Source organism: Nycticebus coucang, chromosome 17, assembly GCF_027406575.1.
Source record: "Nycticebus coucang isolate mNycCou1 chromosome 17, mNycCou1.pri, whole genome shotgun sequence".
Taxonomy (NCBI): Eukaryota; Metazoa; Chordata; class Mammalia; order Primates; family Lorisidae; genus Nycticebus; species Nycticebus coucang.
In genome coordinates, this window is record NC_069796.1 from 48,338,523 (window position 1) to 48,360,003 (window position 21,481).

Sequence of the window (21,481 nt, forward strand, 5' to 3'; positions counted from 1 at the left end):
TGTAGCATCATACCTCATAACTACCACAAACTCTTGGGCTCAAGTGATCCTCTTGCCTCAGCTTCCCAAGTAGCTAAGACAATAGGCATGCATCACCACACCCTGCTAGTTTAAGTTCCTTCCACTTAGAGCAGTTTTCTCACCCTTTCTCTCATAGCACACTTGAACCTATGGTTAAACTTCTATGGCACACTTAAATTATGTTGATCAAAAAGAAAAAAGAGTAAAATAAATAATATAATTACTGTGCTTTGAACTTCTTTTAAGAAATCTTTGTTAACTATTTTAATTAATTAAGCTTACACATTTGCTAAAAGCTTTAATAATTCCTCATCATGATTACAAATTGAAGTGGTCTCCTGGGTGAAAGGGCATAGGGAGGGAAAAGGTAAACCTTTGTGTCTATGGACTGTAAGTCACAAGTTTACAAATCAGGGTCTCTTTTCTTTTAAAATCCCTATTGTAAAATAACTAGGCTAGGAGGAAGAAAGCTTATATTTCATATAAATGACCTCTAAATGTTTTTCTTTTTTTATCAATTTCTCTTAGAGCTTTGGATTTTACTCTTAGAGTTAAACACCAAGGAAAATGCAGAAAGGCCCAAAAGTTCTGAATATGATGTGATTTTCCTTTGTTCACCGAGAGAGAAAGCATTTGAATGAAGCATTGTCTTTTCTTCATAAAGCAGAATTTACTATATTACTTAATTTTTTAAATCAATAAATCTTATCCTATGGAAAGCTCCTCTATGACTTGAAATAAATTTAATGAGATGTACCAGAAGTGGTTTTGGTTCTATAAATACTGAGCTGAATAGGAAGTAACCCCTAACTTTGAGTAACTGATAGTCTAATAGGCTAATTGGACAATTTAGTCATTTATTTAGTAAATATTCTTTTTTTTGTCTTTTTTTTTTTTATTGTTGGGGATTCATTGAGGGTACAATAAGCCAGGATACACTGATTGCAATTGTTAGGTAAAGTCCCTCTTGCAATCATGTCTTGCCCCCATAAAGTGTGACACACACCAACACGCCACACTCCTCCCTCCATCCCTCTTTCTGCTTCCCCCCCAACCTTAATTGTCATTAATTGTCCTCATATCAAAATTGAGTACATAGGATTCATGCTTCTCCATTCTTGTGATGCTTTACTAAGAATAATGTCTTCCACGTCCATCCAGGTTAATACGAAGGATGTAAAGTCTGTATTTTTTTTAATAGCTGAATAGTATTCCATGGTATACATATACCACAGCTTGTTAATCCATTCCTGGGTTGGTGGGCATTTAGGCTGTTTCCACATTTTGGCGATTGTAAATTGAGCTGCAATAAACAGTCTAGTACAAGTGTCCTTATGATAAAAGGATTTCTTTCCTTCTGGGTAGATGCCCAGTAATGGGATTGCAGGATCAAATGGGAGGTCTAGCTTGAGTGCTTTGAGGTTTCTCCATACTTCCTTCCAGAAAGGTTGTACTAGTTTGCAGTCCCACCAGCAGTGTAAAAGTGTTCCCTTCTCTCCACATCCATGCCAGCATCTACAGTTTTGAGATTTTGTGATGTGGGCAATTCTCACTGGGGTTAGATGATATCTCAGAGTTGTTTTGATTTGCATTTCTCTAATATATAGAGATGATGAACATTTTTTCATGTGTTTGTTAGCCATTCATCTGTCATCTTTAGAGAAGGTTCTATTCATGTCTCTTGCCCATTGATATATGGGATTGTTGGCTTTTTTCATGTGGATTAATTTGAGTTCTCTATAGATCCTAGTTATCAAGCTTTTGTCTGATTGAAAATATGCAAATATCCTTTCCCATTGTGTAGGTTGTCTCTTTGCTTTGGTTGTTGTCTCCTTAGCTGTACAGAAGCTTTTTAGTTTAATGAAGTCCCATTTGTTTATTTTTGTTGTTGTTGCAATTGCCATGGCAGTCTTCTTCATGAAGTCTTTCCCCAGGCCAATATCTTCCAGTGTTTTTCCTATGCTTTCTTGGAGGATTTTTATTGTTTCATGCCTTAAATTTAAGTCCTTTATCCATCTTGAATCAATTTTTGTGAGTGGGGAAAGGTGTGGGTCCAGTTTCAGTCTTTTACATGTAGACATCCAGTTCTCCCAACACCATTTATTGAATAGGGAGTCTTTCCCCCAAGATATGTTCTTGTTTGGTTTATTGAAGATTAGGTGGTTGTAAGATGTTAGTTTCATTTCTTGGTTTTCAATTCGATTCCAAGTGTCTATGTCTCTGTTTTTGTGCCAGTACCATGCTGTCTTGACCACTATGGCTTTGTAGTACAAACAAAAATCTGGTATGCTGATGCCCCCAGCTTTATTTTTATTACTAAGAACTGCCTTAGCTATACGGGGGTTTTTCCGGTTCCATACAAAACGCAGAATCATTTTCTCCAAATCTTGAAAGTACGATGTTGGTATTTTGATAGGAATGGCATTGAATAGGTAGATTGCTTTGGGAAGTATAGACATTTTAACAATGTTGATTCTTCCCATCCACGAGCATGGTATGTTCTTCCATTTGTGAATATCCTCTGCTATTTGTTTTCTGAGGATTTCATAGTTTTCTTTATAGAGGTCCTTCACCTCCTTCGTTAGGTATATTCCTAGGTATTTCATTTTCTTTGAAACTATGGTGAAGGGAGTTGTGTCCTTAATTAGCTTCTCATCTTGACTGTTATTGGCGTGTATACAAAGACTAGTGACTTGTGGACATTGATTTTATATCCTGAAACATTACTGTATTTTTTGATGACTTCTAGGAGTCTTGTGGTTGAGTCTTTGGGGTTGTCTAAGTATAAGATCATGTCGTCAGCAAAGAGGGAGAGTTTGACCTCCTCTGCTCCCATTTGGATTCCCTTTATTTCCTTGTCTTGCCTAATTGTATTGGCTAGAACTTCCAGCACTATGTTGAATAGTAAAGGTGACAGAGGACTACCTTGTCTGGTTCCAGTTCTAAGAGGAAATGCTTTCACTTTTACTCCATTCAGTAAAATATTGGCTGTGGGTTTGTCATAGATAGCTTCAATCAGTTTTAGAAATGTGCCACTTATTCCTATACTCTTCAGTGTTCAAATTAGAAAAGAATGCTGGATTTTATCAAATGCTTTTTCTGCATCTATTGAGAGGATCATGTGATCTTTATTTTTGCCTCTGTTAATATGGTGGATAACGTTTATGGACTTGCGTAGGTTGAACCAGCCTTGCATCCCTGGGATGAAGCCTACTTGATCATGATGAATGACTTTTTTGATGATAAGCTGTAATCTATTGGCTAGGATTTTGTTGAGAATTTTTGCATCTATATTCATGAGTGAGATTGGTCTGAAATTCTCCTTTTTGTTTGGGTCTTTTCCTGGTTTTGGTATCAGGGTGATGTTTGCTTCATAGAATGTGTTGGGGATGATTCCTTCTTCCTCAATTTCTTGGAATAATTTCTGCAGTACAGGAATAAGCTCTTCCTTGAAGGTTTGATAGAATTCTGGTGTGAAGCCCTCTGGACCAGGGCATTTTTTGGTTGGAAAATTTTTTATTGTTTCTTTGATCTCAGTGCTTGAAATTGGTCTGCTCAGGACCTCTATTTCTTCCTGGCTGAGTCTAGGGAGAGGGTGTGATTCCAAATATTGATCCATTTCTTTCACATTGTCAAATTTCTGTGCATAGAGTTTCTGGTAGTATTCAGAGATGATCTCTTGTATCTCTGTGGGATCAGTTGTTATTTCCCCTTTATCATTTCTGATTGAGATTACTAGAGATTTTACTTTTCTATTCCTCGTTAGTCTGACCAATGGTTTGTCTATTTTATTTATTTTTTCAAAAAACCAACTCCTGTTTCATTAATTTTCTGAATGAATCTTTTGTTTTCAATTTCATTGATCTCTGATTTGATTTTGGGTATTTCTTTTCTTCTACTGATTTTATGCTTAGATTGTTCTTCTTTTTCCAATTCCATAAGATGGCTTGTGAGATTGTTGATGCGCTCTCTTTCTGTTTTTCGAATGTAGGCATCTAATGAGCTGAATTTTCCTCTCAAAACTGCTTTTGCAGTATCCCACAGGTTTTGGCAGCTTGTGTCTTCATTGTTGTTATGCTCAAGGAAGTTAATGATTTCCTGTTTTATTTCTTCCTTCCCCCATCAGTTATTGAACAGAAGATTGTTTAATTTCCGTGCCATTGGGTGGGGTCGAGCATTTTTGTTAGAGTTGAGTTCCACCTTTAGTGCCTTATGGTCTGAGAAGATACAAGGTAAAATTTCAATTCTTTTGATTCTGTTGATATTTGCTTTGTGTCCCAGGATATGATCAATTTTGGGATAATGTTCCATGGGGTGATGAGAAGAATGTATATTCTTTATCTTTGGGATGGAGTCTTCTATATGCATCTATCAAGCACAGTTGTTCTAGGGTCTCATTTAAATCTCTTATATCTTTGTTTAATTTCTGTTTAGAGGATCTGTCCAGCTGTGTAAGAGGAGAGTTAAACTCCCCTGTTATTATGGTATTATCAGATATCATATTGCTCAGACTGAGTAAGGTCTGTTTCAGGAATCTGGGAGCATTTAAACTGGGTGCATAAATATTTAGAATTGAAATGTCTTCTTGTTGTATTTTTCCCTTGACCAATATAAAGTGACCATCTTTGTCTTTTTTGACTTCAGTTGCTTTAAATCCACATGTATCTGCAAACAAGATTGCAACGGAATTCTTCTGAATTCCATTTGCCTGAAAAATTGTCTTCCAACCCTTGACTCGGAGCTTTAATTTGTCTTTTGAAGCCAGGTGTGTTTCTTGCAGACAGCAAATGGATGGCTTGTGTTTTTTAATCCAGTCAACCAATTTATGTCTCTTCAGTGGGGAATTCAAGCCATTAACATTTATTGAGAGAATTGATAAGTGTAGTAGTATTCTATTCATCTTATTTTGTGAGAGTCCATTGCTTAGTTTTATCTTTTGCATCACTGTGGAGGTTAGGGTCTGTCCTTTAGTTTCTGAGTTCTTACTTTGCTGCTGATCCATGCTGGTGGTCAGTGTGCAGAATAGGTTGAAGTATTTCCTGTAGAGCTGGTCTTGTTGTGGCGTATTTCCTCAATGTTTGTATTTCCATAAATTATTTGATTTCTCTGTCAATTTTTAAACTTAGTTTAGCAGGGTACATAATTCTGGGCTGGAAATTGTTCTGTTTAAGTAGATTAAAGGTAGATGACCATTGTCTTCTTGCTTGGAAAGTTTCATTAGAGAAGTTTGCGGTCACTCTGATGGATTTGCCCCCATATGTCAACTGGCACTTACTCCTGGCAGGTTGAAGAATCTTTTCTTTTGTCTTGACTTTGGACAGGTTCATCACAATGTGTCTTGGAGAACCTCGGTTAGAGTTGAGGTGACCTGTTTTCCGATATCGCTCTGAAAGCAGTGTGTCAGAATCTTTGGTGATATTTGGGAAATTTTCTTTTATAATATTCTCTAGTATGGCTTCCATTCCTATGGGGCATTCTTCTTCCCCTTCTGGGATTCCTATAACTCGTATGTTAGAACTTTATGCTTCATAAAGTCCCATAATTCTGACAGTGAATGTTTTGCTTTCTCTCTCTTCTTTTCTGCCTCTTTTACTATCTGATTTATTTCAAGAACTTTGTCTTCTACCTCTGAAATTCTTTCTTCTACATGGTCTAACCTGTTGCTGATACTTTCCATTGCATCTTTAAGTTCCCTAATTGACTGTTTCATTTCCTTCAGCTCTGCTATATCCTTTTTATATTCTTCATATCGTTCATCTCTTATTTGATTCTGTTTTTGGATTTCCTTTTGGTTATTTTCCACTTCATTATCAGTTTCCTTCATTGTTTCCATCATTTCTTTCATTGTTTTCAACATGTGTATTCTAAATTCCATTTCTGTCATTCCTAACATTTCTTTATAGGTGGAATCCTCTGCAGTAGCTACCTCATGGTCCCTAAGGGCGGGGTTGTTCTGGACTGGTTCTTCATGTTGCCTGGAGTTTTCTGCTGATTCTTCCTCATGAGTGATTTCTTTTATCTGTTTCCTTGCCCTAATTTTCCTTTCACTTCCTCTTGCTCTTGAAATTCTCGTGCCTGTGGACTAAGGGTTCGATGAGTTCTTTTGGTACAGGACCAGAAGGGTGAAAAGGTTGAAGAGCAAGCAAGGGATGAATGAAAGGAGGACCGAGTGATAAGAAAAAAAAAAATAGAGAAAGGAGATGGGGTGGGTATAAGGAATATTGATAAAAAGAAGAGAGGCCCAGAAAGAGGGAGACAGAGCAATATAGGTGTACAGTAGGGTACTTTGACACAACCTTAAAAAATAACCACCTTCTGGGGGTGCCCAGTTGGGTGATTCCCTTGAGGTTAGCAGCTCTTTGCTAACCTGATCAGACACAGTACCCACCTCCACCAAGTAGAGAGGAAAGACAAAAATGCTATAAATCAAACCAAAACAAGCAAACAGAAAACTTTACAGGATAAAATTGGGTGAAAAACCAAATAATAGTGGTAGAAACACTAGCAAAAATGAAGTTCTAGTTATTGAAAAAGGCAGCAATGGGAAATTATAATTAAACTAGAAAAATTAAGAAAGAAAAAGGATTTGTATGGAAAAGGTTGAAATTAAAAAACAAAACAACATCAACAACATCAAAATAAACAAAAAAACCAACCAAACCTAAAAAAAGAAAAACACAACCAAAAACAAAGCAGTATGTATATGTTGGTGAATATTGTCTGGGCAATACGTGGTCTTCTGGGGTATGAGATGTTAATCACAATTCTGATAGGACTGGAGGCTGCTGATTTCTCAAACCCCAGCAGGTAGACATCCTAAATCTCTCTTCAGCCCACTTAAAAGACACTTTGAACTTGTTCACTTGCTGAGCAGAAGCTTTCCCAGGAAAGTACTTGTTGCTGAAATCACTGCAGAAGTGGCTATCCACTTACCTAGTGTGCCAAACCAGTCTCACTCTGCCTCTGAGGGTTAGGGCTGCAAGGCGGCTCAGACCCCACCCTTAGGTTACTCGGTTGCTGGGTTACCAGCTCCCACCTAATTCTAGCTCTGCGACCCTGAGGGCGGAGCTTGCTGGGGCAGATCGCTCACAATGGCTCCCTGTGGCCCACAGCCAAACACTATTAGCTCTGCCTGGCTCAGCGGCTCAGACTGGGGCCCTAGACAACGGGCAAAGTTCTCCACACTCCCGCTCAGGCTCTCCCCAAGGCAGTTCAACTGAGTGCCAAGTCCAAAGACACCAAAACAGTTCACCAGTAAGGCCTTTCCGGTTTAGTGTCTCGCTGCTACTGAACTTACAGTTGCGGGCAGGTTTGGACCGATTGAACACATACGACCACTTGCCATTTTTCCACTGTTTTAGTCCTCCTCTTGGGGTCCAGAAGTCTCTCGCTGAGAGAGACACAGTTGTGATGATAGGAAGATCCCACCAGCCAGAGATGCCTGGAGTCCTATCTCCCCAGACTCATGGTGCCCAGATGCAAGGAAGCTGTTACTCGGCCGCCATCTTGCTCTCCCCGTATTTAGCAAATATTCTTAAGTACTTATGAGATCGAGAAACTTTCAGTCTTCAGTGGCAATAAAGACATGTTTGTACAATTATGTACTTTACAATGCAATGAAGGAGCAAGAAAACAAATGAATATAAAACAATATAACAAAATGTATGAAAAAGTAAGACAACTAATAGCTGCCAGGAGCTGACCTTGGCATTGGTATGAGTTGGCCTTCTACTTACATCTGGGCTTAATGTTCTCTTGTTTAAGATATTTAATTTCACAGAACATGTTCATCTAATAAAGATATGTTGCGAGTATGATAAACAAGAACAAAGAAAATACTATTTCATAATGTTTTGCGGCCAAACACGAACATTAGCCAAAACACAAAATACCAAATATCCTTCTATCTAGACCAATATGAGTGACTGTGGCTTCTTTGCCAATTACAACTATAGCCTTAGGCTAGTTTTCCCTCCTTCTTAGTAAGGTTTTTTAAAGATGTCCATCACAAAATTACTCCTAGTTTCTGAACAAATTTATTCTGAAGTAAAGCCTCTCTTCCTTAAAAATTCTCTCAAATTAATCTAATAATCTGAAGTCCTTTCTAATATACACTTACTGACATGCCCTATGGCTCCCCAATGTGTGTATTCTCCCAAGCTGCAATGAATAAACCTAACTTGTTCAACCTGTTAGGTTGTATGTATGTTCCTACTGGTTTGGGGCTGGAGAGTATGACAAACGCAAAACCTAAAAATGGCGACAATATCATTTTCATTGCTCAAGCCCTCCTTGCCTCACTTCTCTGTCTAGGGGCATTTACGAATATAGATAACCCATGGAATCTTAATTTGTGGGATAAGGAATACTTTATTCATTTATTTATTCATCCATTGATGCATAAGCTACGTTGTTCCAAAAATTATTTAAGGTGGCTGATATTAATATCATTCAGTTGATTTAGAGGCACACAGTAGAGGCCAGCTTCCTGAGAACTGCCAAATAAGATAATATTCTGACCAAACACCCAATGGAAATGGAAAAGGATGAGGGCATCCCAAACAATGTTGATGTTTAACAAGATACTCTTTCCTTCACAGCTCAGGCTCCCTGTTTCCTGTTAACCCAGGATGATATATTAATCACCTGCTGTTAAGTTCGAACTGATTCCTTGTCTCCATAAGCATCTTCTTCCCTTCACTGGGATGCTACATTCCCATCCTGATTTTTGACCACTATCCCTAACTGCCAAGTTTAGTTTGTTCTCAGAATCTACAAAAGAAAATCTTCATTTCTTAGTCTTGAAGAATTAAGTAGCTAGAATTCAATCCTCATGTAAATCAAAACCAAGTCTCATATGGAGCATTTAAAGTATGTGGGGACATGATTTTTACTTGTCCCAGTAACTGGAGTGGCACTATTTGGCATTCAGTGGGTCAAGGCCCTAAAATTCACTGAACAGTCCTGCCCAGGGAAGAATTAAGTCATCCCAAATGCCAATAGTGCTCTTACTGAGAAACATCTTAACTGTGGATGGCAACTGTCTGTTACATCCAAACTCCTTGCTTTTCCCCACACCAACAGTATCAGTAACGAATACATGCCACTGAGTTAAATGTGGCCTCAAAATATTTCTCAACTTAGGAATCCAGACACGCATTGTCATCATATTTTACATGGAAGATAAACTGTTTTGCCATTCCTGCCCTTACCTTTTTCTTTTTAGAGTGGCTCTTGAGATGAAGTCTCCACCTAGCACTTCCACACTTTCTCATTTTCTCTATCTGTAGCCATGCCTTGGTCATCTGTTCTCCAAGTCCTTGTAATACAGCTGTCCTTTCAGTGATGTGAGATCTGTGGCTGAGACCCTGCAGTATCCCAGTAGGTCTCTCTTGACAGTAGCTGCCTGGCAGCGTTAAGCTACACCCTCTAGTGGAGAAATCACACATAGTATATTGAACTTTTCTGTATTTGGAACAGTTTCCTGCCTACCACATCTAGTACTGATCAGAACTTCTGGAGTTTACCGAAAACACAGAAAACACAACTTAAAGTGACTAAATTAAAATAAATAAATAAATAGGAGTGGGCAAGGGATGGAAATGATGAGGGATTCTTTTATGGTTCCTGTACATGAGAAGTCCAGAGGAATCGCTGAATTCAAACATAGCTGGATATCCAGGGTTTTCAAAAATTTTTCTAGATATTCCTTCATCTCTTGGATCTATCTATACTTTCTTTAATGTTGTTCTTATTCACAGACATGCTTCCCTAACTAACTCTACCCCCACCTCCATTCCTTGTGGTATACTTGGCACCTATACAGATACAATTTCAGGGAAAGAGAAGCTTTCCTTTTCTAAAACTTATAACAGAGGTTTGAGTCTTGTGATACCATCTTGGATAAAAAGTTTATTCCTGAACTATAAGCATCTGTAACCCTTATTGAAAAGGACTGAAGTACAAGGCCCTACAAGAACCCCAAGCAGGTCAGCATTACTGTATGGATAAGAAGAGGATAAATGATTGTTTCCCAGAGGAATACTGAGACACGAATGCAAGGAGAAGTTGATGCAGCTCAAGCAAACAACAGGTATTTTGATACTCTCCCTTCTGTATGCCATTCTAGAGAATAAGATCATCCTCAGGCCAACCAATCATGTTCTATTTCACTGCCCTTACAGCAGTTGCCTATTTTGCCAATTTCTGTCATAATATGCCACGATACTCCCAGAAGATGAAACACTTTCAGTTTGCTAGAAAGCATGAAAATGTCACTCAGAGATATTGGCCTTCTGAAGCACATTCTTAGATCCCCAAGGACTCCCAAATGACTTGACCTTTCATTTCACAAATCATAGGAAGTTTGGTTTCTCCCAATTTCAGAGGACCCTAGGGCATTTATGTTCTCGGGATAACTACTTGCTCTGTACCTCTAATTGTGCAGAGTGCTCCCATCAACACCTCCTTCACCTTGTGATATTATCGCCTCATTCCTAACCACTTTGGTGCATGTGGGGAGACTCTCAGCATCTTTCTTCATTCCTCAAGCACTTTTGAGGCTATTCAACATTACAAGCATCTTCTGAAGGTTTAGGGTAATGGATTAGGATAATGGCTAACACATTCTAGGAAATATGTCAGAATTCTTTCAGTTAAAAATGATGCAAATTTAAATGAAGCTTAGCTTCGGCTGAGCAAGAAATGTGTAGGCTCATGCAATTAGGGTGATCCTGGATGGGTCCTTAATTCAGGCACAGCTGTATCCATGGATTCAGGCATTATCAGAAGCTTCACCTTCCATTCTTGCTCTTTGATTGTCTCAGAATTTCATAAATGCTAGTTTCATCATCTCCTATACATCTCATCTATATGATGAGAAAAATGGATACTACCACCCTAGTCATGTGTCTTTACAGCTCATCATCCAATAGGAAAAGGGTTGGGGGTGAGAAAAAGAGACTTCTGGGGCCCTGAAAAACATTCTCCCATTCAATATGCAACAGCAGTCCCCAGACACTGTAAACAGAGTGTTTTTAAAAGCCAGTGAGAGCCATAAAATGTCTATGCCAAAAGATCAAATTAAAGCAAAGAAATGAAGATTAAATCACACTTATATTATTTTTCTGTGTTAAGAAGTAGACTGTGGATAATTAGCATTTTAAATATCTGTCAAATTTTCTTAAAATATTAAGGACTCTGATGAGTCTTATGATTCAAATTTGAAATTTTTTTTTTTTTTTTTTTTTTTGTAGAGACAGAGTCTCACCCTATCGCCCTTGGTAGAGTGCCATGGCGTCACACAGCTCACAGCAACCTCCAACTCCAGGGCCCAGGAGATTCTCCTGCCTCAGCCTCCGGAGTAGCTGGGACCACAGGCGCCTGCCACAACGCCCGGCTATTTTTTTTTGTTGCAGTTTGGCCAGGGCCGGGTTTGAACCCGCCACCCTCGGTATATGGGTCCGGCGCCCTACTCACTGAGCCACAGGTGCTGCCCCCTCAAATTTGAAATTTTTAATTGAGCATTGATTTAAACTTAGAATACTCAATTGAAGAGAGAAGGAAATTGAGACATTAGCCAGACTGGCAGGAATCAATATCACAACTGACATTCTAGTTATTTTTTTTAATTTTCTTAAAATGTTCCCCTCCTCTCACCCTCCATTTCGCTTTTCCCTTCAAAATACACAAGGTTATAGGGTGATTTTTTTCACATAAAACTACACATTTAAAAAACTTGCATCAAAGCCTGCATGGTACCATGCTTCAAAAAGTCTGTATGGGCACTGCCTAGCTGTAATAGTCATCAGAAGGACAAAGGGTGTATTTATAAAGCCTTAATCTGAATCTTGTTAACATCCAGCTGTTGGTTTATATGAGGCAAAGAAACACAAGAAGAGTCATATTTCAGTCTTTTTAAAACAAAACAAAACAAAATCTCAATCTATTGCTCATGCTAGAGCACAATCATGGGTCACTGCAGGCTCAAATTTCTGGGCTCAAGTGATTTTCCTGCCTCAGCCTCCTGAGTGGATAGCACTATGGTGTGCACCACCATACTTGCCTAATTCTTTATACTTTTTTTGTATAGATGGGGTCTGGTTTTATTGCTCAGACTAGTGTCCAACTCCTAGCCTCAAACTGTTCTCCTGCCTTGGCCTCCCAAAGTTCTAGGATTACAGGTATAAGCCATCAAGCCTGACCTATTAAGAAGAAATATTATGGGCAGTTTAAGGACAAATTGATATTTTCTGTATTTATATGTTTAATTTATTAGATTTATAAGATTTATTATGTATTTAGGTAGGTTTTGTTGGTTAAACAGTTGCAGTACTTAAACACAAAAATTGAGTAGATTAGGCTTATTCACTTACTAATTCCTTCATTCAACAAAAATTAACTGTGTGTCAATCTCAATTTTGTTTTGAGATTGATTCATCAGTATGATTGTTTGTCTCTCTCCTACTAAACTGAAGGTAGAGGCATACCCACTTCTGATTAGAATAGTTTCCTTGCACCTAACAGTGTTTGGTCCCAGAGCAAGCACACAGAAAATACTTGTTGAATGAATGAAAAATGTGATGCTAAAAATGTAAGTAGTTTATAAAAAGCCTTGTTTTTTCCTTGTTACTTTTGGAACAAAAGAACCATCAATTTCTCTCAGCTCACCAGCAACTTCGTTTTCTTTCCTTACAACTAAGTGAATGTTGAGCCACCTTCTGCCTAGAAAGGGGCAAGTTGTTCACTTCATGGCTGAAGAATCATGGAGTATGTGAGGGGAACAGTGAGTCCTGTATTTAGCTGGAACACGCTATTGGTGAAGGGAAATAAGATCAAAAAGGTAGGTTATAATCAATGCATCCCAGGCCATGAAAGTCTAATAACAGGTTTCAAATGTATTTGAGGCTCCAAGTTTAAGCAAAAATGAGACATTGAAAGTTTTTTTGTTTTACAATAATCTTTATTTTTTTAAGTTAATATATGCAGTATAGGAAACTGAAAACACAAGAAGCAAAGAACAAAGTCATCCAGAATCACAAGCAGTTTACAGTTTGACACGTCCTTCCAGATCCCGAGTGTACATACACAAAGTCCCATTTCCTGGGATTGAGATTGCACATTATGTATCATGCTTCTTCACACACCATGAGTATTTACCAATCCAAAATCCCAGAGTCTATGAGTATTTTGATAACCAAGAATACACTATGCCAACTCAATCTGTTAGGAAAGAGTGTAATCCTGCAATTCTTGGGATAAAATTTTCATAGAAGACAAAAATGGCAACAAGCCTCTAGATAAAAGTACTGGCAGAGTTCTGATTAAAATACTGCGTTCCACATATTCTTCTTAGTAAAGTATCTCAAGAATGGAAGAAAGAGTATCCAATGTACTCAGCCCTACTATGAAACTAATTTATGGCTTTCACATGAAAGCTATAACCCAGTTATGACCCAAGAATAGGGGGAAGGGGGAAAGGGAGGGGAGGGAGGGGGTGGGGGCAGAGGGAGGGTGATTGGTGGGATTACACCTGCGGTGCATCTTACAAGGGTATATGTGAAACTTAGTAAATGTAGAATGTAAATGTCTTAACACAATAACTAAGAAAATGCCAGGAAGGCTATGTTAACCAGTGTGATGAAAATGTGTCAAACGGTCTATAAAACCAGTGTATGGTGCCCCATGATCGCATTAATGTACACAGCTATGATTTAATAAAAAAATTAAAATACTGCGTTCCAAAAAAAAAAAGAAAAAGAATATTGCATTCCCTTAATGCTCACTTAAAAATGAAACATAAAGCAAGAGTACACTAAGTGTAATGTTTCTAAGATAATTATCAGATATACACCATTAAAATATTAGCAAGGAGGTATGCTTCCATTGAATTACTTAATACATATTTTTATAGTATAGCCAAAAGGGATGCACATACATCAGTGGCTACTGTCTAAATGTAATGTGAACACACCTGCACACATCTCTCCTTTCATGCTTCCCTCTGCCCCTCTGCTGCCAACCTAATGAACAAGTCCTGATATACACTACTCAGATGTGGTTTAACAAGTCCAAGTCCAAGATGCATCTTTTCTATCAATTATAACAAAAAGATACTCACAAAATGTCTAATTCACTAGTTCTACTTTTTTATCATACATTGTCACCTCAGTACATCTCCAAAAGTTTAATGTTGCAAACTAATGAACTGTGTCCATAGTAAACACAGATACTTTACTAAAAAGGCATATATAGACCTATGGTTATAATCTAAAACCATCTCCTAGATATGGAGATACTAGCAAAGAGCCCTTCTCTTCACCTTTCCTTTTCTCCTTCTTCCCCCACTCTGGGGACTAATATAGGACTAGGTCTAGCTTCAAGAAGTGGATTAACAGAGTTCACTCCTAGAAGAAAATCCTTTCTAAAAGCTAACAAAAGGACATACATAAAGGGATTATTTTACTACCTCTATTTTAACATACTTTGAGCATTAAGATTTGCTTATCCTCTAATACACAGCAATATTAACTAAAATGCACATAAAGAACAACAGGTAGGCAATCTGAACTAGTCTAACTCACTGACACAGAACCTTTCTCTGCATACTTCCTCCCTCCCTCCCTCCACCACCCAGTGACAGCATACTCTCCAAGACATCAAGTTAACAATTCCATCCCCCAAATACAACCACTCTATTAAATAACAAAAACATTTAAAGGGTTTTACTGTACCCCTCTACTTTTAACATATGTGGTGCACTTTTAACACCTAGAAAGACTAGATGTTTCAAACACGACTTAAGTTTTTCCCACTATACACAGTAGCATTGAATAAAAGATGCACAGTCATAATAAAAGCTATAATTTCAAAGTGTCCTCTACATAGGAACATTCTGGCCTAAAACACTCCCCCTTCCCACCTCTGCCAACCCAATGGACAGGTCTAAGCATACCTGTAATGCTGAGAGGGGATTTTAGTAATTTCACTTTCATAAATCTTTTTAAAAACAGTCTTTCCTATGAATTTTAACTCAAAATCTACTCAATGTATTACTTCACTAATGCTGCTTTTGTCACTGGCAACCTTTTTGTCATCTAGAAAGACTAGATGCTGTAAATTCGGACTCATTTGTCCTTTATATGCACTATATACATAGCAAAGTAAAATCAAATGCACAGACATAACAATAGTCAATCTTGCCTCATCTCTAAGCACATTGGTATAAAGCCCTTTGCACTCTTTTCCTTCCACCCTGAACCAACACAAATAACGTGTACTACTCAGACAAGTGGTCTGATCATTCAATTTCCAAGACAGTATTTCATATGAATTTTAACAAAAGGATATCTACAAAATGTGTTGTTTACTACCTCTACTTTTACTTTTTGCACTTCTAAACATCTAGAAAAACTAGCTGTTTCAAATAAGAACTTCCGTTTGTCCAGTATATACACAGTAGTGTTGAATAAACTACATGCATGTAACAATGGTTATATCTGAATGTGTCTTCTAAAAAGGAACATTCTGGTCTAGAATCCATCATTTCTTCCAAACCATAGCAGGCAAAGAAGGGAAGAAACAAATCTTCATAGTAGAGAAAGAGGAAAAGAAACAGTAGGTGTCATACCAACCAAGAAAAGAAAAAAAGAACAAAAGATCCCGTTAAACCATCTTCAGGTTTTATAATACTGGTATCATAGTCTAGTAAACTGTGTCTTACTTGTATGGCTTCAATGCACACTAACTTCCCTACGGGGCATTTGTAACTATTTAAATCTAGGTATTTTGGCCTATATTAGTTGCATCTATGTAAGGGCAAAAACGTGATTTGAAAGAAAAAAAATGTGAATTTCAGTCCAGCTGTGTGATATTCAAAGAAGATAATTCCTGATCGTACTTATCCACTGAGCAAAGGAAAACAAAACAAAACAAAACGATTAAGTTGATTCCTGCCTACTTTCAGAACTGCAGGGAAATACTGATATGAAAAACAATGTCCCCCAAATCGGAGAAGGTATGGTTTAACAGTAATATCTTTAACTGCTCCTCTTACCAAAAAAAAAAAAATCTGTTTTTAGTTGAACGATTCTGGTAAAACCTCTACCCTAACCTATTTCTCAAATGACAAAGGTACGGTCGAAAAGCTTATCTAAGATCACAGTTATCTGCAGAATGGTCGACCCAACACACAGCGAGGGCTGGTTCTGGCGCATCCGCCTTTCAGTGCTTCTGGCGGCACCAGAAGGTCTGAAGGATCAGTGACAGGTCTGCCACGCTCAACATGGCTGCCGCACCGCGACACGACTGTCCACGCCCAATATGGACTCCGGGTCAGGGCCCAGCCCCGGATGACAGCACTCCGGAAATGCCCGAGCGACGGCGGAAGCGGAAGCCCCTCGGCGGTGGGGGCCGCGGGAAGTGTCTGTAGCGTTCGCTCTCCCTCTCAACCACAATAACAGACGGTGGGCCGGCGTAGGTGAGGCGGCGGTGGAGCGGGGCTGGGGGACGGGAGGTGGGCGGCGAAGCCAGCGGCGGGGCGGAGGCGGCTGGATGGGGGCTCTCGGCCTCCGGCTCCCTACGGGCCTAGATTTCTTGGAAGAGTAGGGGTTAAGTTTGTGGTTCCTGGATTTCTAGGCCTTGCTTGCGGGTTTGACGCCTTGTCTGAACCAGACCTCAAATTTCAGTCTAAAGAACCATTTCTTGGCCTCGATTTCCGCTACGAAATAAGGGGTTTGGCCTGGACCACTTCTGGGACTCCCACTCCTGGCATCACGAATTCAACGACTTTAATATTAAGTAGGCAGTTAGGCCATTAAATTGAAGAAGACCTGTCGTCAACGTACTGAGGGGAGTCCCTAAGCGGGAAGCAACGACCACATCTTTGAAAGGGTTCCACGTCTGGGGATCGGGAGCCCCGAATTTTAGTTTTATCGCTTCCATAGACTCACTGTTGTGACCTTGTTCAGGTCCATTTTCTGCTTTGGGCTGCAATTTTATCTGTAACATGAACATGTTGGATGCCTTTAATATCCCTGGTATCTGGATATCAGATTCTCAACTTAGAGAGGTAGAGAGGGACCTGAAAAGCATGCTCTTCCTTCACCCTGTATAACCAGGATTCAAGTGATGAGAGATGTCTACCCTGTTTCTTTCCAGATGCCAAGATGGTCAAGGGCAACTGGGCACTTAGGAGGGTTCCTGTGCACTTTCCAGAAAACTTTCTTTTATAAACCTAAACTAGCAAAGTGGAAAATACAAGACTTTGGTTTTTGGCTTAAAGCTGCTGTTAACTTGATGGTTCACTTTGGGCAAATCTCTTTCTCTCTCTGGACTTGAGATTTCTCATTTGTCAAAGAAAGGTGTAGAATTAGGTCACTGGCTCTTAGCCCCCTTTCCTGTATCCACAGCACAAATGGAGCATAAAGTAATGGCTCTGTAAGGCCATGATTTTCTGGGAGATGAAGAAGGTGTGTTGTGAAGAGTACATACTATGCAGATTGAAAACAAACCTGCCTGTATTCAACCTTCGTTTTTAGAGTTGTTGATTAAGATGATCTGTAAGAGTCCTTTCCTCTTTAAAATTTGTGATGCTGTGTTTCTAATGCCCTCTTTGGGTGCAGATGTAGACTTTGGTGTACCTTTTTCTTTTAATGATTTTGTGCCTGGAGGTACACACTTTAGTCAAGAAGATATTAATGTGTAGTGTAGGAGAAAAAGGAGTAACTAGATTTCTATAAGGTAAAATGGTATAGTGAAAAAAAATTGGACTTGAAATGGAGTTGAAGACCTGTATTGTTATTTCAGCATTGATACACTCTGCCTCTGTGACTTGAGGCAAGCTAGCTCATGTCTCTGGGTCTCACTTTCCTTATGTGTAAAATGGAGGGTTGAATTGAAATAACTGAGGTTGTAATAAGTGGAGACTATGTGCTTCATGAGAGAAAGACTTTGTCACTACCTCGTACTTTCTAGATAGTAAATAACTGAATGAGGGGATGGGTAAGTAGATAATAGCAATCAGGGAAAAAAGGAACTTTTCAGAAATTTGACATTGATTTCAGAATAAGAAATTGATTCAGAATTGTAAAAATTTTATAAAAGTAGAGGTACCTAACTTTCTTGCCAATTGCAAGATAAGTTAATCACTGCCTGTGAAGTATGCTAATGAAAGACAGCCATGCTCCAGAGAGCCTGGTGTAATCAGATGAAAGGAGTAATAAGTAGAATAAGTCAAGGATGGAGAAGGGCATTGACGAGATAGAACAAGTATAGGAAGATTTTAGTTGGACAGATAATAGAGAATTAAGACATAGAGGTAAGAATTTTGTAGGTATCAGCGATATGAGAATTAGGAACCATGAATGTTAAAAGCTTTTTGAAGGAAATAGAGGATTAAAAGGAGAACTTCATTTTGCAAGCTAGAAAATGGTGCTCCTCTGTAAGAGGTGGATACAGCTTTAAGCATTAAGAGTTAAATGATAGGGCTAATTTGGGAACAACTCAAGTGACCTAGTAGGGGAAGTATAGTTTTGTTTGGAATGAGAAAGAACTTTGAATCAGCAGGAAAGAAGAACAACACTCAGAGAAATTGTGCTTTTTATTTATTTATTTATTTATTGCGGTTTTTGGCCAGGGCTGAGCTTGAACCCGCCACCTCGGCATATGGGGCCAGCGCCCTACTCCTTTGAGCCACAGGCACTGCCCAGAAATTGTGTTTTTGAAGGACCCTGATGTAGAGAATACTTGCAAGCAACTCAGGTTTAGGAATGTGCTTGGGATACCAGGACAAATGTGATGCTTCCTATGGTTCAGGTCTGCTAATCAGGTATAATAACTAGGGTACCCAAAATGACTCTAGCCTGCTATGTGGGAACCTGAATTAGGTGGACTACAAACCCTTATTTGTGAAGGAAGGTGTGGCATATCAGTCAGTGCATCTGGAAGCCCATTTCCACGCATTGGGACATAACTCTGGAATGCAGGAAGACAGCTATAGAGGCAGAGCACTGACCTGATGATAGGATGTGTGATGTAGTCTGGGATGCGTGATGTCTTACATGGGAATCTGGATGAACTTTGACATGTCTCAGTGAACACCCTGTATATGTAATTCTGCTTGCCAGAATCTGGATAGAGGATATGCTGCTTTTCTCATATTCTCAGATGGGTTTGTGACCCACAAAAAATTGAGAACTATGTGACAAAGTAGTCTCTCAGGGCCCCTTTAACTTTTAATTTATTGGGATTCAATAGTTTGTACAGAATGACATCTCTCTGAGGTTCAGAGTCTGATCCTCCGCAGTGGTTTTCAACCTTCCTAATGCCACGGCCCTTTAATACAGTTCCTAGTTTGTGTGGGTTGCGACCCACCGCAACTCCAGAACTTGCTAACCGTAGAAGTAACACCTGGTGCTACAAGATGAGTTTTTTCATATTATGTTCACCTGTTACTTAGACAGGCATGCTTCAGATATTGCAGGTTCTGTTCTAGGCCACCACAGTAAAGTGCATCATGAACTCGGTTTCCTGATGCATATAAAAGTTACATTTACACTGTACTATAGTCTATTAAGTGTTCAATAGCATTATGTCTAATTCAGCCAATGAACATACCTTCATTTAAAAATACCTTACTGCTGAAAAATACTATGATCACCTGAGTGAACCTTTGGTGAGTCATAATTTTTTGCTGGTGGAGAGTCTTGCCTCCGTGTTTATGACTGTTGACTGATGAGGGAAGGGGGTAGCTGCTGAAGGCTGGTTGGCTGTGGCATTTGAATAAGATAGCAGTGAGGTTTGCTTCACTGATTGTTGACTCTTCATTCACAAAAAATTTTCCTCGTAGTATGTGATGCTGTTTCATTTACCATAGTAAAATATCTTTCACAATTGAAGTCAGTCCTCTCAAACCCTGCTGCTACTTTGTCAACTAAATTTATGTAACAAATCCTTTGTTGTCATTTTAACAACGTTCACAGCATCTTCACTGGGATTATATATCTCAAGAAACTACTTTTCTGTCTTCACCCCGTAAGAAGCAACTCCTTACCTTTGAGTTTTATGATGAAATTGCAGCAATCCAGTTACATCTTCACACTGCATTTCTAATTCTCTTGCCATTTACAGTATATCTGCTGTGACTTCCTCCACTGATGTCTTTAGCCCCTCAGAGTCATCCATGAGGGTTGAAATCACTTTTTTCCAAATCCTTGCTAATGTTGACATTTTGACCTCCCACGAATCATGAATATTCTTAATGGCATCTAGAATGGTGAATCTTTTCCAGAAGATTTTCAATTTACTTTGCCCAATTTAGAAGAATCACTGTCCGGAGCAGCTGCAGTCTTGTGAAATCTATTTCTTAAAATCAATCTTGAAAGCCAAAATTACTTCTTGATCTAAGACAGTGGTACTCAACCTTCCTTGCTGCCCTTTAATACAGTTCTGTGGGTTGTGACCCCAGGTTGAGAACCGCTGATCTAAGGGCTGCAGAATGTATGTTATGTTGGCAGATGTAAAGGCAATGTTAATCTCCTAAATACATCTTCATGAGAACTTTTGAGTGACTAGATACATCTTCAGTGAGCAGTAGTGTTTTGAAAGGAATCTATTTTCTGAGCAGATCTCAAAAGTAAGCTTAAACAGATGTGCTGTCACCTAGGCTCTGTTTCATTTATAAAGCACAGGCAGTGTAGATTTAGCATAATTCTTAAGAGTCCTAGGATTTTCAGAATGGTGAATGAGCATTGGCTTCAGCTTGAAATCACCAGCTGCATTAGCCCCTAACAGGAGAAGCTGTCCATTGAAGCCAGGCATTGACTTCTCTCTAGCTCAGTGGTGAATGCCGCGGCCCTTTAATACAGTTCCTGTATGTTGCGACCCACAGGTTGAGAACCACTGCTCTAGCTAGTCCTACATAGCATCTTCTTCCAGTATAAAGCTGTTTCTTCTGCAGATTCAAAATCTGTTTAGTGTAGCCACCTTCATCAGTTATCTTAGCTAGGATCTTCTGGATAGTTGGCTCCTCCATTAGCAGTTGCTAATTTGCCTTGTACTTTTATGTTAATAATGATGAATTCTTTCCTTCAACCTCAAGAGCTGAACCCTTGCTAGCTTCCATCTCTTCTTTGCAGCTTTCCAACCTCTCTTCACAGAATTGAAAAGAAGGCTTTGCTCTGGATTAGGCTTTGGCTTAAAGCATGTTATGGCTGGTTTGAACTTCTGTCCAGACTACTAAAACTTTCTGCATATTGGCAATAAGTTTTTTTTTGCTTTCTTATCATTTGTGTGTTCACTGAAATAGACATTCTTTTGCCATTTACAGTGTATCTGCAGTGACTTCCTTTCATATTTTTCCAAGAAGTTTTTCTATACAACTTGGCTAACTGGTTGAGAGGACTAGCTTTTGGATTGTCGGGTTTAAATGTGCCTTCCTCACTAAGCTTAGTCATGCCTCGCT

The 21,481-nt window shown here is 39.0% G+C and overlaps 1 protein-coding gene across 5 annotated transcripts in view; it reads left to right on the forward strand.

Moving 5' to 3' along the window:
* Positions 1-16,407: 16,407 nt before the first annotated feature.
* FBXO38 (F-box protein 38) overlaps positions 16,408-21,481 on the forward strand; it is a 55,238-nt gene continuing 50,164 nt past the window's right edge. For all 5 annotated transcript variants that reach the window (XM_053566847.1, XM_053566848.1, XM_053566851.1 and 2 more), the window contains exon 1: positions 16,408-16,498. The gene's annotated coding sequence lies outside the window, so the exon portion shown is untranslated. The remainder of the gene's footprint in view (positions 16,499-21,481) is intronic.